The sequence below is a fragment of the Octopus bimaculoides genome, chromosome 26 (genome assembly GCF_046866305.1).
Source record: "Octopus bimaculoides isolate indiv1 chromosome 26, ASM4686630v1, whole genome shotgun sequence".
NCBI classification, from domain to species: Eukaryota; Metazoa; Mollusca; class Cephalopoda; order Octopoda; family Octopodidae; genus Octopus; species Octopus bimaculoides.
The window spans coordinates 1,838,607-1,856,458 of NC_142953.1; the positions used below are offsets into that span (position 1 = coordinate 1,838,607).

The 17,852-nt window shown below is 35.9% G+C and overlaps 1 long non-coding RNA gene and 3 other non-coding genes across 4 annotated transcripts; all 4 read right to left on the reverse strand.

Annotated features, from left to right (window-relative positions):
• Nucleotides 1-6,740: 6,740 nt before the first annotated feature.
• Nucleotides 6,741-6,814, reverse strand: Trnat-cgu (transfer RNA threonine (anticodon CGU)). Its single transcript has one exon. It is a non-coding gene; the product is annotated as a tRNA-Thr (tRNA).
• Nucleotides 6,815-7,371: 557 nt separating this feature from the next.
• Nucleotides 7,372-14,105, reverse strand: LOC149130915 (uncharacterized). Its single transcript, XR_016238526.1, has 2 exons — nucleotides 13,970-14,105; nucleotides 7,372-7,535 (listed from the first exon to the last, which is right to left on the reverse strand). It is a non-coding gene; the product is annotated as an uncharacterized LOC149130915 (long non-coding RNA).
• Trnay-gua (transfer RNA tyrosine (anticodon GUA)) lies at nucleotides 10,198-10,286 on the reverse strand. Its single transcript is given in 2 exon segments — nucleotides 10,198-10,233; nucleotides 10,250-10,286. It is a non-coding gene; the product is annotated as a tRNA-Tyr (tRNA).
• Trnal-uaa (transfer RNA leucine (anticodon UAA)) lies at nucleotides 11,510-11,592 on the reverse strand. The gene has a single exon. It is a non-coding gene; the product is annotated as a tRNA-Leu (tRNA).
• Nucleotides 14,106-17,852: the final 3,747 nt, after the last annotated feature.

A 17,852-nucleotide genomic window follows, 5' to 3' on the forward strand; every position in this document is an offset into this window, starting at 1 on the left:
CTTTTGAACACGTCCTACTGAACACCACTTGTCACAACTGACCAGTTTGCAGAATCCAGTCAGTGTTGAAGACAATTTGGAAACCTGCTATGCAATAAAGTTTTGTGTTAAGCGGGGCAAAAAAAAAAAAAAGCTACAGAAACTAATGAAATGCTCCAGACTGGTCATAGACTGGTCATGGTGTGCCACAGTGTAACCTAAATATAATTTTTTCCCCTATTCTTTTAGTTATACTTTTAGCTCGGGTGTGCCGCCGAATTTTGAAAAGAATATAGGTGGAAAAAAGGTTGCGGGTTAGACTGGGGCTTAAAATTTCCACCAGCAACTTGTGCGTATGTGCGTAAAATCACTTTTCTTCCGATTTTAGCCACGTCTTGCGATCTGAAAACTAGATTTCATGTTGTCACGTATAAACAGTTAGAAATATTTTACTTATGACATCGCAAACTGTCAACAGTTGTTACGTTTTTACAAACAAAGACTTTATTTGATAAAGTGATGTAATCCAATTTTCTTTTTTAAATACTTGTCACGGCGGTCGCCCTAACTAATACAACCACCTCTGCTAACCTGTTGTACAACTTGTCTGTCACTCAGCAATCAATCCACGATTGCTAGTAAAAAAAAAAAGAAACCAGTCGCTGACGATAGATAATCCAAGGGAAGTAACTCGAATATCATCACGATTTTCTTTTACTTGTTTGAGTCATCTGACTGCGGTCATGGTGGAGCACCGCCTTTAGTCGAACAAATCGACTCCAGGACTTATTCTTTGTAAGCCTAGTACTTATTCTATCGGTCGCTTTTGCCGAACAGCTAGGCTACGAGGACATAAACACACCAGCATCGGATGTCAAGCAATGGAGGGGGGGGGGGGACAAACACACGCATACATACATGTGTGTGTGTGAAGGCACATGGCTTAGTGGTTATGGCATTCGGCTTACAATCGTAAAGTCGTGAGTTCAATTCCCGGCAACACGTTGTGTCCCTGAGCAAGACACTTTATTTCACTATATTGTTCCAGTCTACTCATCTGGCAAAAATATTAGTAACGTACATACATACATGTATACACATGTATTTACATTCATATATATGATATATATATATATATATATATATATATATACTCTTTTATTTGTTTCAGTCCTTTGACTGCGGCCATGCTGGAGCACCGCCTTTATTAAAAATTAATATGATATATATATATATATATATATATATATATATATATATATGCAAGTATATACATATACACAAATACACGCACGCAACACCGTTTCAATTTATGTTATCTCTCTCCCTCGCTGTTTTCCCATTTTCTACACACCTGGAAAGAGATTTTGTCTATTCATTGCTTAAATAATATTCAGTTAATCAACAATTTCCAGCTCACCACATTACAAACACGTAACCCTACCGACTGCAAATTTCGTATGTAGAACATTCTCCAGAGACAGCTTGTTCATCTTCTACATTCATTGTACATCTTTGAATCTTCGGTAGGATATTTGATCTGATTAGATATCTAAATTCCTAAACGCGTGAGGTAGCTTTCACTTTCGTTGAGATTGTGTTACCGTTATTTTTCATGTATATCGAGTAAGGTGTGTATCGAGATGGAGAGCAAATTGAGTATGGCATCAGTTGTCTCAATGTTTTGCATATTTTACATACACACACACACACATATATATATATATATATATATATATATATATATATATATATATATATATATATATATATAATTTAGAGAAAAAAACCCACAATTATTGAATTCATCCATGAAAATCCACAGGCACATATAGAAAAATTTAATAAGTAAATACACTAATTAATATATATATATATATTATATATATATTACTAATTATTATATATATATATATATATATATTATGAAGTCGGAATGAATGTCACTATGCATTTTTTTCCGTCGCAGTAACAATTCCGCCAATCCGCCGCCTTCAAACGAAGTTTTCCGTTTGAATCAATCATTTCAGATAGTATCAAGGGAGACTACTCTGGCAACCTTGTCTGCAGTGGTCGGTGAACGTGAATGGTTTTAAATATGAAATCTGGTTTATATAATCATTCATTTTCCTATCATCAGCCTACGGTGGATCCATTTAACGAATCTTTCTCCACTATCATCGTTCCTCCTGCATTGGTGAGGTCTTCACTTGAAATTCCAATCTTCGATCGTGCTTTTTCATCTACATTCACTCCAAGAGACAAAATCCTCAGCCATTCATTTTATCGTGTCTTATTAATGATATTTTTTTTTCTTTTTATTCTCAAAAATTATTTATTTATTCCAAAGTTAACGTCTGGTCCCTCATTTACATTTTTATTGACCCTGAAAATTTCTGAAAGTTTAATCAACCTTCCCTACTTCGTCCCACGTCTTCCTGGGTCTCTCTCTTCCGCAACCTCCATCCACATTTAGCGATCGACAATTCAGCTGTCTTTAATCCATACCCATCGCATGCTCCTACCGATAGTCTTCTCCCTTACACATTACATTCGATTCCTCTCAAGTCGAAATGTTTCTCACACCAAATTTCTACTTCGTCGTTCGTGCACACTTACGTTGCGCCCCCAACGGGGCTCACTCGTGTCTTCCCTCTGCACTCTTCGAATATCTTCCGCGTTCGGGACCCACGTTTTACTTCTACGTAGCGCTTACAATCTACCTTCCACTGCGATAGAGAAACTTTTTGTTCCGAACAGAAGTAAAAGCTGTCTGAATTTCCTCCAGCCTGTTCATATTCTGGTTATTAGATATTCAGGAAATACTCAACTGTTACCGAGGTAACAAAAGCTATTCCCTACCTCTAGGGATCCTCCTGGCCATTTGAAAAAAATCTATTTCTCGTGCGCTCTTAATTCTTATTGATCCTGAACATCTGCCACATATAGAGTCAACCTTCTCTGTTAATCTGTGTTACCTCTGCGTTTCTTGTGTCTCCACAGCAGAGGTTCTCAACCTTTTAAATATCCGGACCTGATATAAAAATTTAAGCACGACCATATCTACGATGGAAGCAGCGTCCTGTTTGTCCTGTCGCTTTCCATGCTGGCATGGGTTGGATGGTTTGACTGAGGTCTGGACAGCCAGCAGCTGCACCAGGCTCCGATCTGATCTGGCAGAGTTTCTACAGCTGGATCCCCTTCCTAACGCCAATCACTCCGAGAGTGTAGTGAGTGCTTTTTACATGCCACCAACACGGGAGCCATTCAGGGGGGCATTGGTATCGACTACATTTGGACGGTGCTTTTTACGTGCCACTGGCACGAGAGCCAGTCAGGGGGTCAGTGTCTGCTAAACCTATTTTAAGGCCCTTTGATTCCCAGTTTTACTTCCACACTTGAAATTTCTTTTCGGATTCTTCTCTGCTGGTTCAGCTATAACAAGACCCTCAGCATTTAGGAATCACCACAGGCTACAAGCCTTAAAATTCTTCTGTTAAGGTCTGGAGGACTACGATAAATTGAAGTGCCTTAGTGAACCCCTACCAGCATACTGAATTTATTTCTGCATTCATTACTAATTCTTACCTTACTGTAGAGTATAGTGAAGGCACATGGCTTAGTGGTTAGGGTATTTAGCTCATAATCATGAGTTCAATTCCCGGCATGTTATGTCCTTGAGCCAGACACTTTATTCCACATTGCTCCAAATTCACTCAGGTGGCAAAAATGAGTTGTACCTGTATTTCAAAAGGGGCCAGCATTGTCACATCTTGGTGTCGAGCTGAATATCCATGAGAAATACGTTAAGGGTACATGTGTCTGTGGAGTGCTCAGCCTCTTTCATGTTAATTACACAAGCAGGCTGTTCCATTGATTGGATCAAGTGGAACCCTCATTCTTGTAACCAATGGAATGCCAGTTATTTCACGTTGCTCCAGTTCACTCTGATGACAAAAATGAGTTGTACCTGTAATACAAAGGGGCCAGCCTTGTTACATTCTGTATCATGCTGAATCTCCCTTAATCCTGAGTACACCAATCACTAGGATATGCACCTTCACACACACACACACACACACACACACACAGATATATATATGCTATTCTTTTCTTTTATTCTTTGCACCATCTTTAGTCGAACAAATCAACCACACAACTTATTCTTTGTAAGCCTAGTACTTATTCTATAAGTCTCTTTTACCAAACTGGTAAGTTACAGGGACAAACACAGACACACAAACACACACATATATGATGGGCTTCTTTCAGTTTCTGTCCACCAAATCCACTCACAAGACTTTGGTCAGCCCCGAGGCTATAGCAGAAGACACTTGCCTAAGGTGCCATGCAGTGGAACTGAACCCGGAACCATGTGGTGGGTTAGTAAGCTACTTACCACACAGCCACTCCTATACATACATATATATATATATATATATATATAATGAGCTAAAAGACATAATAAACGCATAAACAAACAGGAAACAGACATAAATGGATGCCAAATTCTTCATCAGTTCCTGGAGCAGCAGGTCAACTGCATTTTGCACCCAATCACTATTATATTTTTGTTTTGTCTTGCAAGTACTTGGTAACCCTGTCAGTGCAGGTGCCACTTAAAAGCACCCAGTTCACACTGTAAAGTGATTGGTGTTCAGAAGGGCATCTGGTTATAAAAAAAAATTTGCCAAAATTGACCTTGCCTGTGCTTGTGCCATGTAAAAAGCACTAAGTCCACTCTGCTGAGTAGATGGTGTTTCAGGAAAGGCATCCAGCTGTAAAAAGCCTGCCAAAACAGTTATAGGAGTCTGGCACAAGCTTCTGCCTGGCCGGCTCTTATCAAGCTGTCCCACTCATGCCAGCATGGAAAGCAGACGTTAAACAATAATGATGATGATATAGACACACCAATGGAAAGAATATGTGATTTATATCTATCTTGTTCGTTAATACCATCATTCTTTTAAAACCCAAAATATCAGAAACTAATTCAATATTTCTAAGATAACATTTCAATATCTTTATTTTTTTCTTCTGTGTTTGTGATATCTCATGTTTCCTTTGCAGTGCTGTCACCTTTGACAAACCATACAGTTTTTTTCTTTTTCTGTCTCTTTCTTTATCACCTGAGTTATCATTGCCGCAGTCACTCGTTACTCTCGCTATCAGACTTACAGATGCACATATCAGTGAACACATTTATGGTTTAAGTAATTTGCATATATAGGCGCAGGAGTGGCTGTGTGGTAAGTAGCTTGCTTACCAACTACATGGTTCCGGGTTCATTCCCACTGCGTGGCACCTTGGGCAATAGTCTTCTACTATCGCCTCGGGCCAACCAAAGCCTTGTGAGTGGATTTGGTAGACGGAAACTGAAAGAAGCCTGTCGTATATATGTATATGTATATATATATGTATATGTTTGTGTGTCTGTGTTTGTCCCCCCAACATCACTTGAAAACCGATGGTGGTGTGTTTCGGTCCCCGTAACTTAGCGGTTCGGCAAAAGAGACCGATAGAATAAGTACTAGGCATCCAAAGAATAAGTCCTGGGGTCGATTTGCTCGACTAAAGGCGTTGCTCCACCATGGCCGCAGTCAAATGACTGAAACAAGTAAAAGAGTATATATATATATGTATATATTTGTTTTGCAAGATTTTTGATGTGAAATCGTGTGTTGAAACAGATGTTGTTGTACTTGGGGACGGTCATATTGCCAGTTTAGCCAATAAAAACACACGCACTGTATATTTGGTGTTAATTTGCTTCAGCTTTATATTACATTAATCTTAGTCTTATTTCGGCCAGAATTCTTTCGTCACACTTCTGTGAACTCATCAGTGGTCCTTTGTTTCCTTCCTTCTTATGTGTGTCTCACCTTGCTAACTATCAGCCATTTTGTATACAATATATATATATATATATATATACATATGTACTAACACAGGGTATTATAGTCCAATCTGATAGAACAGGAAACCTGTATAATGTAAATATATATACATATGTATATACATATATATACATATGTATAGCCATACACAAACCCACGCGCGCGCGCACATGCATTCCACGTAAAATTATATATCAAGCATTTGCCATGTTATTTGACATGCTTGTTTTCTCTCTCTCTCTCTCTCTTTATATGTGTATATATATATATATATATATACAGTGGTGCACCAGCATGACCGCAGCCACTTCGCTGAAACACATAAATAAATAAATAAATAAATAAATATATATATATATATATATATATATATATATACTAAAAAGGATATGTAAATATATTCTGTGAAAAAGTGCGTGTGTGTATAATATATATATATATATGTGTGATTTTAACAAATCGGAAAAATTTGTATGTACTTTATGCTAAAAAGTATGTGCGTGCGTGTGTGAGCATAAATTTTATACACAATTTTTTTTTTATTTTGTCTTTATAGATAAATAGTCGTTATATGTACATTTAGGTTCTACAATAAATTCCTTACAATATTCACAAACACGTTAAGTGTCTAAATTCTCCAAAAGTAATAAAAAAATCAACGATAAAATTCAACGGAAACACGCGTCAGTCAAATAACTCCATTAACCACGTATCACTTCCTCCACGGAATATCATTTATTTCTCAGAGAAATATTTCGAACGACATATTTTTATATAACGATATCATTTCCTTGTGGTGCTCTTAAATACATCATGAAAATTTTAAACAAAAATTGGAACGTACAACGCAGTCATACAATCCACTGCCCCCAGTGAGATTCGAACTCACGACCCCTGGTTTACGAGACCAGTGCTCTAAACCACTGAGCTATAGGGGCTCTCGGTCGAATCTCAGTGAAATTATTAGTTAAATACATACTGCTTAAAATGTAGCTAGCTTTGATGAGCTAGCTTTTTTAGTTTCGTACCATATTGCTCACCTCACGTTTTATATGATCTATATTCGCCACAAACATCCTCTTTCAATAATAATTTTACCAGTTAACACTAAAATAGCTCGAATAATACGTATATATTTCTTTTTTTAGGTCACATTTATAATTTTCAACATATTTCTTTCGACTTTGGGACGGATTTTTTTTTGTTTTTTGTTTCAGTTTTATCTTTGTCAGTTTCACATTATTAAACTATGAAACACCTCAATTTATTGTTATTATAATTTAACTTAATCCTACGTTAATACATTTATCATTGATGCCTGCCTAATAAATTCTTATATCATTTAATGCAGTGAAATTTTCTTTGAAAATTTGAAATTCTCATCAACAGACAAATAATAATAATAATAGTAATATGGCAGGATTTTGTTAATTAACGGGGAGGCGAAGAAAACATTAAAATTAAGTAATTAAATAACATCCGAATACAACAGGAATTGTGTTAAGTATCTTTAATATTAACGATTAGTGACAGAAATGGTGTAAAAAAAGGAATTTGTAAAAGCTTACAAGACGATCTCTTTAAATGAGCTGGATTGAGTTTTAAGCTGTGTGTAACATCATCTTCTTGGGACCGGAAAAACGATGGTGTGTGTGGATTCTATGGAGATATAAAGTATTGAGAACCCTTTAAAAGGGGCCAGAGGAAAAATGAAATTGTGTTCAGTAAATCAGTGACGTCGTCTTTATAATGTATTTCCATGAAGATTTATAAGTTAAAAGTAGTACACACTCGTATATGACAGGAGTAAAGACAGGGGCATCATATTACCCATACGTACAGCAAAAACCTCCGATGTTTGTCGGGGGTTTTTTCCATCCAAGGGATTTTTTAAACCCCAATACTTCTACACGTTATTATTTATCACTTTATCTCTTTCGAGTTACATAAAAAAAATATAGATAATTTACTTCGATTCTCTTGAAGGAGTTTCTAAATTCTCATAACTTTATGCTGCCGAGGTCGACTTTGTCTTTCCTCATTTCTGGGGTCGATGGAATAAGTACCAGTTGAGCACTGGGGTCGCTGTAATCGACTAGACCCCCTTCGGCAAAAGTTTCAGGCACTGTGCCTATAACAGAAAGGATGTTACATCTGTATCTATCCATCTATCTTATTTCATATCTATATCTATCTATCTAAATTATAACATAACTGTCTTGTATATATATGTGTATATATACAAGGGTGGGCACATGTGTATAGGTATGCCAAGTCATTAATAAATTAAATTCCTCGTCCATTTACCATTTGTTTATCTCGTATAAGATTGAGTATCCGACAGGTTCCAAATGTCCAGTTTAAATAAAAGATATAGGTGCGATTAAATTAATATAAGAATATAGATATATGGGTGGGGAGAGAAATTAAAATGAACACAGCTTTATACTATTAGTTCCTATACAATGTTGTGTGTACACAAATAGACGCCAATTCTCCGTAACGTAAAGTGTTTCTTAATGATCTATTCCGGTTAAGCACCCATATGCACCTGGACTACCCAACGCAAGTTTCCAAGGAGTCATAATGGTGAAACGTACGTAGGAACTAATAGTATAAAGCTGTGTTCATTTTAATTTCTCTCCCCACCCACATATCTATATTCTTATATTAATTTAATCGCACCTATATATTTTTTTAATATATCTTTTATTTAAACTGGACATTTGGAACCTGTCGGACACTCAATCTTATACGAGATAAACAAATGGTAAATGGACGAGGAATTTAATTTATTAATGACTTGGCATACCTATACACATGTGCCCACCCTCGTCTTTGTTTCCTCATAACATTCAGGAAAATGGATAGTTTACTAGTGAAATTTTCTATAGATATTTTTCAGATGGTGTAGATTCCGATTATATCGGGAGTTAATGTAAAATAAAAATAAGCTGGGCGTGCACACACATGCATACTGACACGCATCGCGTATATCATTTTATGAAGTGAAACTTGAAACCGCAAAAAAATAGTGATCTGTGTCTGAATGTATTTGTGCACGCCCAACAACTTATGCTTCCACATTAAATTCTGATATATTCGTAAGCTACGCCATCTGAAAGGTGTTTATAGAAAATTTCATTGAAAATTGTCCATTTTTCAGAAAGTTATGAGGAAACAAAATCGGAGGTGGAGCTCAATTGCGTAGGTGTGCCATAAAAAATTCAATTTAAAAAAAAAAACAAAAAAACATTCATAAATCGATGCCGGTTGCTGACTAGAATTTTTCGCTTTAATTTATTACTATAAACTGAAATAATGTCATAAAAGCAAAGAGTGGGTCACCTGGGGGGCAGGGACCAAATGTTGAAAGACCCGAAACACCTGACCTCCAGAAAAATCATTGATAAAGTGTCCAGGCGCATCACAGGAGGGATAGGTTTGTTAATTTATGTTCAAGGCGGACACGCCCAGCAGTTTGGTTACGATAAGTTTATGGAACGGGAATAAGTTACACGACCCACAATGAAATTCGAACATAGAGCAGTGAAACAGTAAGGTATCGAACTATTTGAGGAAATTATAAAACAAGAGGGATTCTTCCCGACAAGATGAATCATTCCGCCTCATCTCGCAGTAAACGAATCTATTCCACTTTTAAACTGTTTATATTCACTAAATACCGACATTAACCATCACCGTTTTCCTCTCTCTGATCCCACTGTTTATTCTATAAAACAAGGGACCCAAGCTATTTAGAATGGGAACGAAGTGTTTGATATCGATTACGAGATGTGAATATCATTTATGTGCGTGCTGCCAGAGGTAACAGCATCACCAGTTTCCAGCTGTTGTGTTTCATAATTACTCCTCGTCTAATTTCTTTTCATTTATCACAATTTAGAAGATAGAATGATGCGAAGAAACCCCATGTAATTTCATAAATATGCATCGGTCCTCTCACTTGGAGCGTCAGAAGAAAAACTTACGTTTAGTGAAATGTGCGAAGGAGAAAAGAAATCCTTCGTCGGCGGGGGCCAACCTTAAGTGTTTACCTTACAAGGTCTAACTGCATTTAAAACAATGTCAGGCAGGGATAAAGCGATAATATTGGCAGAGAGTAATAAGGGCGAATTGAAAATAAAAAAACTTTAGCGACATAACAGGGCTAAAATAACATTATATATGATACAATGCTATGAAAAAATAAAAGAAATATGGGTTAAGAACCATTACGATCTTTCAATGCTGTAACTATTTTTATACTTGAAAAAAAAAATCAATAAAGAAATCTAAATTAAAAAAAATAAGCGGTACCTCTCGCGAGACGGATTCGAACCATCGACCTAAGGATAACTACTATTATTCAGCTACAGTCCTCCGCTCTGCCAACTGAGCTATCGCGAGTACCTGTCAAATCCGTCTTTCTATAACAATTTCATTCTAACAACAGATTTCTGGCGATTTATTTATAAAAATAATATTTTGGGGGATGACGAATGTTTAATAATGACATCCTAAATGGATAAACCAAATTTATACAGCTTCTACGACCTTTTATAAGAGTAATTCTCTTATATTTTCAAAACGTCTCTGCACGCTATTAATAAGAATAATTATAATTTGGACGTTATGGCCACAGAACGAATAGAATCACTTCAGATATATTTCTAGCGAGACATTTTGTTGGATAATAACGAGAAATTGCCTTATTGTCTAACCGATTATTAAATCTTATATAGCAACGAGACCTCATTCTGTGTAAATGGGATAATCGATGATATTAATTCTAACATTTGACAGGATGGAAGACAATGTCGATAGACTCCGGACACATTTCCTACAATGTAAAGCTCGTTACTTGTCTGAATGCTTTTAGCCCGCTCTCTCACTCTTTTTCTATCTTTCTCATATTATATATATATTTACTCGTACATATATATATGTGTATATATACATATATGTGAGTATATATATATATATATATATATATATAGACACACACACATGCATCTATATACACATGTAGATGTAAGTATGTACATATATGCGTGTATACATGCATATATATTCTTTGTAGTATTATATACGTAGGTACGTATCTAAGTGAATGTCTGTTTATTTAACAGAATATTTTATATACGAACTTAAAGTAAATGAAAATAAGTTGCAGCCATTATTCACTCAGGATACGTCAAAGGAATAACACAGCACCACCTGGTGGTGGGAGCGTGTGTATGTGTATATATGTGTGTGTGTGTGTATATACACACACACACACACATGTATATATATATATATATATATATATATATATATGTATATATATATATATAATAATTACCTGGCTTTAAAAAATTAGTACTAGAGTCGATTCATACGACTAAAAACTCATCAAGGCGGTGTCCCAGCATGGCCGCAGCCCAATGATTGAAACATAAAAGATAAATATGAAAAACACCCGCGTTCTTAAATATCTTTATCTAAGATGCTGATAAAAGCTATCCACGGAAGATAAATGAAATAATAAATTTTAAAAAAAAAATACTAAAATAGTTGCCCATTCTACAAGTAAAAATCCACGTAATCTGTAAATTCATTCCAAACTTAGGAGTCAGAAAAAAATTTATTAGCACGAGTGGGGTTCGAACCCACGCGGACAGATGTCCATTGGAACTTAAGTCCAACGCCTTAACCACTCGGCCATCGTGCTGATTACATAGACAAACTGCCGAATTATATTATTTAAACATTTGATGATTATTTTTATTATTTAAATAATATATATTGTGTTGTGAAGTAAGTAATCGAGTCTGTAATCATTTAAGTAGTTTTTTTCATGTTGTAATAGTTAACAACACCATATTTTGTTCGTCATCGTAAATAATAAAAGTAACTTTACGCATGCGCAGTCGGACTACAGTCGTCATCACATTTTCCGTGGAGAAATATTTTCTTTGTCCCGCACGAAAATGGAAGTATTTCTTTACTATTATTCGGAGTTTTCCAGGTCAACTACTGAAATTGTTTTCCTAGAGCAAAGAGTCGGCCGCTATAAACACCACCGATCATGGAAATAAAGTCACCTAAAGGGCCCCGAGTTCAATCCTTATTAAAGGTGGCGTTTCGGAAACAGCAGGAGTCGCGACACAAGTGAGTCCGGCTCTCTTAGAGTATCCGGAACTAAAGGGCCGAGACATTTTGCTCGATGGGAGCTCTTCCTATGAAGATTTCTCCCGCTGTCCGCTCGTAACCCTTAGAGAATTTCCACTCACTAAAAAAACATCTGATTTCGTGAATTTGCTGTTAACCGTCCTCTATTAACATTCGGGTATAACTAATAACTCACGTTAATTAGAAATATAATCGACATATTTTAAAGGATCCAACTTCAATACTAAAAACTTAACACCTTATACTATTATTTAGCTCAAAGGTTCTCAATGTGGGCGGTTCCGCACCGAAGGGGAGCGTTAGGCTTTAGGGGGAGAAAATTTTACCTTTGGTAGTTATCATATTATACATGATAAAACTAGTAATGGCTATTAAAATCAAATGAGAGGAAAGTCATTAACTTGCAAATGTATAAAGTAAATTTACAACTTTTTACTTTATTAATTCTTTTATCATTTCAATGTAAAAACCTTATACAATCCATTTTTTGTTTTAGTAAAATTTATAAAATATCCATGTTCATTTAGTTTCATCGTGATACCTCATTCGCCACTTAGGTGGGTGCTAGACGTAGATAGATTACGATTATATTTATTATATTGCAATTTAAAGTGAAAAAAAAATCGGTGTTTGCACCTTACAAACATACCGACACACATCACATGAAATTTGAATTTTAGAAACATGGGCATTTCTACACGTGTGTCCACCGCCCGACTTTGTTTCGTCATAACTTAAAGAAAAATGGATATTTTTCAATGATATAATCGTAATTTACACACTCTGAAAAGTATTTGTAGAAAATTTCATTAAAAAATATCCATTTTTATGAAAGTTATGCGGAAACAAAGTTGGTTGGTGGGGGCACAGTTGTGTAGGTATGCCACATAAAATTGATGCAATCTATAATGAACTGCCTTGTTAGCGACAATATCAACAACAACATTGTCGAAATGTGAATAAATAAATAAAACACATCCAGTTGGGCGGTGATGTGGTAAATAGTTAACCGCATCAAACTAGCACTCGGAACTAAAATACTAAGGCTTGATATTGTGTGGATGTACGTTAAAAGAGGGACGAGCATTGAATCTAGCAAACGGTGGGATGAAAAAGTGTTAATAAACGAAAGGGGACGATAGCTTAAAAAGTTAGAGGAACACTTGATGTAAACTAATGTATCTTCTTTTATCTAAAAAGATGTCAGTTTTGTTCAATCTGTGCGTAAACAACAACGGCATAACTATACATGTATGTTCCCCCCGCCAACTTTGTTTCCTCATAACTTTCAGAAAGCAAGACATTTTTTAAATAAAATTTTCTACAAATACCTTTCGGATGTTGTAGATTCCGGGTACAAAACGGAGACGACATGCTGGAAGCCCCCCCAAAATTCTTATGTAGTTTCAGTATTTATAAAAAAAATTAAAATGTTTACAAAATAATAATTAAGTCGATCTAATTAGTATTAGCAATACAGGTTCATAAAATACTATTTACACAACACGTGTAAAGCAACCCTCCAGATGCCTACAAAATTTCTAGACTACGATGTTTTCGTGTTTATAAGACATACTATAAATTACTAATTAATCTTATTAATCAAGTGTTCTTTAGTGTCTCAAGGTGTTAGTTTCACTACACGTATGAAAGAATCCCGCCAATGTCTACAAACAATCTTACATGTGCTATTTCATGTCTATAAAATATACCATAAACTGCTAATTAGCTAAGTTTAATTAATCAAAATAAACACTTACGTAAAACGATGGTTTATTAGTGAACTGGTTGCATGTAGCATGTCATTTCTTTACGTAAATTTTTGACAACTTTACCGGCTGTTAAGATGTGATTTGAAGGAGATTTAGCTCCTATTTAGGGGTAGATCGAACGACCATGCAAAAGTTCTCTCTTACCTTCGTCTGTAGCCAGTTCTATTCAGAAGCAACTGTAGTTTCTTTGCAAGCGCCAGAGAAGCAGTTTCAATATTTGGTCGTGACGAATTCCCGTCAACTACCGACTGAAATAAAAGGTTGCTTAATTTCCTCTCACTCCACACTTTTTTATAAAACTGCAAATGGGTTACCGGGTATATAAATGCAAGTGTCCATAAATATGTTTCCTTTGCGTTTGACGTGAATGAAAATATTCTGTTGGTAGTTGTAATTACATTTCCGTCCGTAAAACATTTGGAGCAACATTTTAAATTTTCAAAAAACAAGCTGAATTATCGTACAAGACTAATGCTGTCATTATTCAATCGCGCGCACGCGCACGCACACACGAGTATATAGGGATGAATTATCCTGGCGGTTACCGTAAGAGCTTTCAGATACAGTCCAGGTTCTGGCTAACCACATCAGGTAATAAGAAGCACCAAGGATCGCTGAGGGTGAACAATTCCACTGTAATTCTTCTGATGGGTAAATCCGGGTTCGCTTCTCTGGATTGTGAATATTTGGGGGGCGGGGGGAATGTAAATCCAAAACAATTTCAAAAAATAATGGAGACTGATGCATCTTCAAACATTTTTTTTTTTTTAATTTATAAAACGAAATAAATTTTGAGGATGTACCAGCCTCCATATGCTCTATCGTTACAATTATTGCTAATATATTTTATAATATTTATTTGCAATTTTGATGTTTTACTTGTTTAGGTCATTGGAGTGCGGCCATACTGGGGCACCTCTTGAAAGGTTTTACTTGAACGAATCGACCACCATTACATATTCTATCAGTTTCTTAGGCCGAACCGTTAAGTTGGAGGAACCTAAACACTCCAACATCGGTTGTCAAGTAGTAAGCAGGGAACATACAAAGATACGCGCGCGCACACATATATACGACGGGTTTCTTTCAGTTTCCGTCTACCAAATCCACTCACAAGGCTTTGGTTGACCTGAGGCTATAGTTGAAGATACTCGCCCAAGGTGTCACACAGTGGGGCTGAACTTGGGCAAGTGTCTTCTACTATAGCCTCAGGCTGACCAAAGCTTTGTGAGTGGATTTGGTAGATGGAAACTGAAAGAAGCCCATTGTATATGTGTGTGTGTGTGTGTATACAGTGATACCTCACAATACGAGTTTAATTCATTCCCTGACCAAGCTCATTAAGGGTACATGTGTCTGTGGAGTACTCAGCCACTTGCACCTTAATTTCATGAGCAGGCTGTTCCATTGATCGGATGAATTGGAACCCTCATCATCGTAACCGACAGAGTATATATATATATATACACATACATGTATATATTTATATATATATATATATTAGCCAGCTCCATGTCAAACCATCCAACCCATGCCAGCTTGGAAAGCAGACAGTAAAAAACAATGATGATGATGATGATATATATAAGTTAATATTTAAGTGTTGGGTATGTTCCTAGCAGTACACTGACAAAGCACATTCACTGCCTATGGCTACCTGGTGTCATCCACGGTATTTAGATAATTTCCTCTGGATCTACCTCAAGAAATCTTCAGTGTACGTTGATGTAGGATGTATTGAAAGAATCGCTGTGAGTAATAAAGTTCCCCGTGTATTCCATTTTCTATCTCTATCATGTTTTATCATCATCATCATCATCATCATCATTCTTTAACATCCACTTTCCATGCTGGCATGGGTTGGACGGTTTGACAGGAGCTGAAGGGCTGTTCCGGCTGTCTGTTTTGGCATGGTATCTTACAGCTGGATACGCCCTTCCTAACGCCAACCACTTCACAGAGTGAACTGGGTGCTTTTACACTGCACCAGCATGTATGCTTTTTACATGGCACCAGCCCCTATGAGCCCATGAGATTAGAGATGCTCAGCGGGAGAGGGTTGCAAGGGGACAAGCCTGTATGCAAGGGCAAACCATGCTTTTACAAAGTTTGACATGTTAATGAAGTAAATGTTGAAGAAATGAACAGAAGACTAGAAATTTTGAAATGATTATTTTTATTTTAATCTCAAGTGAAAATACAATCTCCATTTTAAATAGCTAGTCTAAATGACTTGCACATACAGTTCAACAGATATAGGATGCATATGCATATCCATAAGTGTTTTTTTTTTATTATACATCTGAGTCAGTCAAGTGTCACACATCCCCATACGCACACACAAACACTCCAGCACACGTACAAACACATACGCATACACAAGTTTATAATATATATATATATATATAAACACATACATACTTATATATATATATATATATATATATGTATGTAATGTATATATAAACATACCCACCCACACACACACACAAATATTATTATTATTATTATATAACATCAGGCTGCTAGAATTTAAAAAAAAAAAGAATGGGTGGGGGGGAATCACTCCAGCCTGTTAAATGAAACACTAGGTGTATTTTCATCATCATCATCATCATCATTATCATCACCAGTATATATATATATATATATATATATATATATATATATATATATATATATATATATGTATATGTATATATGTGTGTGTGTGTATGTGTGTGTGTGTGTATATGTGTGTAGTTTCAATGTTGTAGTTGTTCTGCAGCTAGGATTTGAGTAAAGTTAGTGCAGCTAGTATTAAGATTCATATATTCATATTTTATGAATACCCATAGAAATGGTGGTGGTGGTGGTGGTTATGGGGGAGGGGTAAGAAGAATGAATGGTAGAAAGAGAGAAAGAGATAGAGTTAGCAGTAATAGAATCATAGACAGATTTAAAAAAAAAAAAAAAAAAAAGGGACCAAATAGCCAGGTGATAGCATTACTGAGAAATCACGCAATAATTTGAACAAAACATTAGGAATTTGGCAATAGGGTTTCAAACTCACACACAGGCAGGAAGATACAAATTAGCCATTTATTCATTTTTTTAAAAAATTTATTTCTGTTAGCCCTAAGTTACAAAGGGCAAGTGGGGGTTCAAATTTCAATGCTGTTTTTTTCTTCTTACAAAGCCCTATATTTTTTTGATGACATAGGTTTTGGTTTTTATGCTACTGTTGTTGTTATTATTATCTCTAGGTTCTTCATTCATATCTTGTTAGGGTTTTAGAGATGAAGTAAAAGAGGAAAAGATCTTGGAAGAATCTCACAGAATATCGGAAGCAAGATATTCTAATAATTGTTTGTAATATTGATGAAAAGACCTGAAATTTATGGTAAGAGGGTGTCAGTCATTTACAGCTCCCTAACTTGAGTGCTACATATTTTAATCAACCTTGGAAAGATGCAAAGTGCAGTTAACCTCGGCAGGATTTGAACCAGGGACATAAAAAAAAAAAATTAAAAAAACAGAACAAATATTGCAAGGCAATTAACTTTGGTCAACTTTTTAAAATACCTCTCAGTATTTGTTCTAGGTTTCGAGTTCAATTTCAGCCTTTCTTCCCCCTGGGATAGCAGAAATACAGTACCACAAAATACACTGAGTCAAAATAATTGACTCACTCCCTCACCTCCCCTGTGCCTAAATTAGAAAATATAATATTAGTCCCGTCTTTTCCGGTTTTTTTACTTAATTTTGGAGAGAGGTCAGGTTCAGTTTTTGTATTCTCGTTTGTGAGAGCAGACGAGTTTATTTCAGATATTCTCATTTTAAAAACCATCTCTGGCTAATCATTGAGAGGACGTTGGTGTTGCCTTGGTGGAGGTTTGTGCTCTCGTTTTACTTATTTTATCGAAGATGACCTCAGTGGAATTTGAACTCAGAATGTAAAGACACATGAAGTTCCACTAAACATTGTATCCATCATGCCAACGATTCGGTTAGCTCACTGCCTTATCAATAGAAATGACTTCAGATC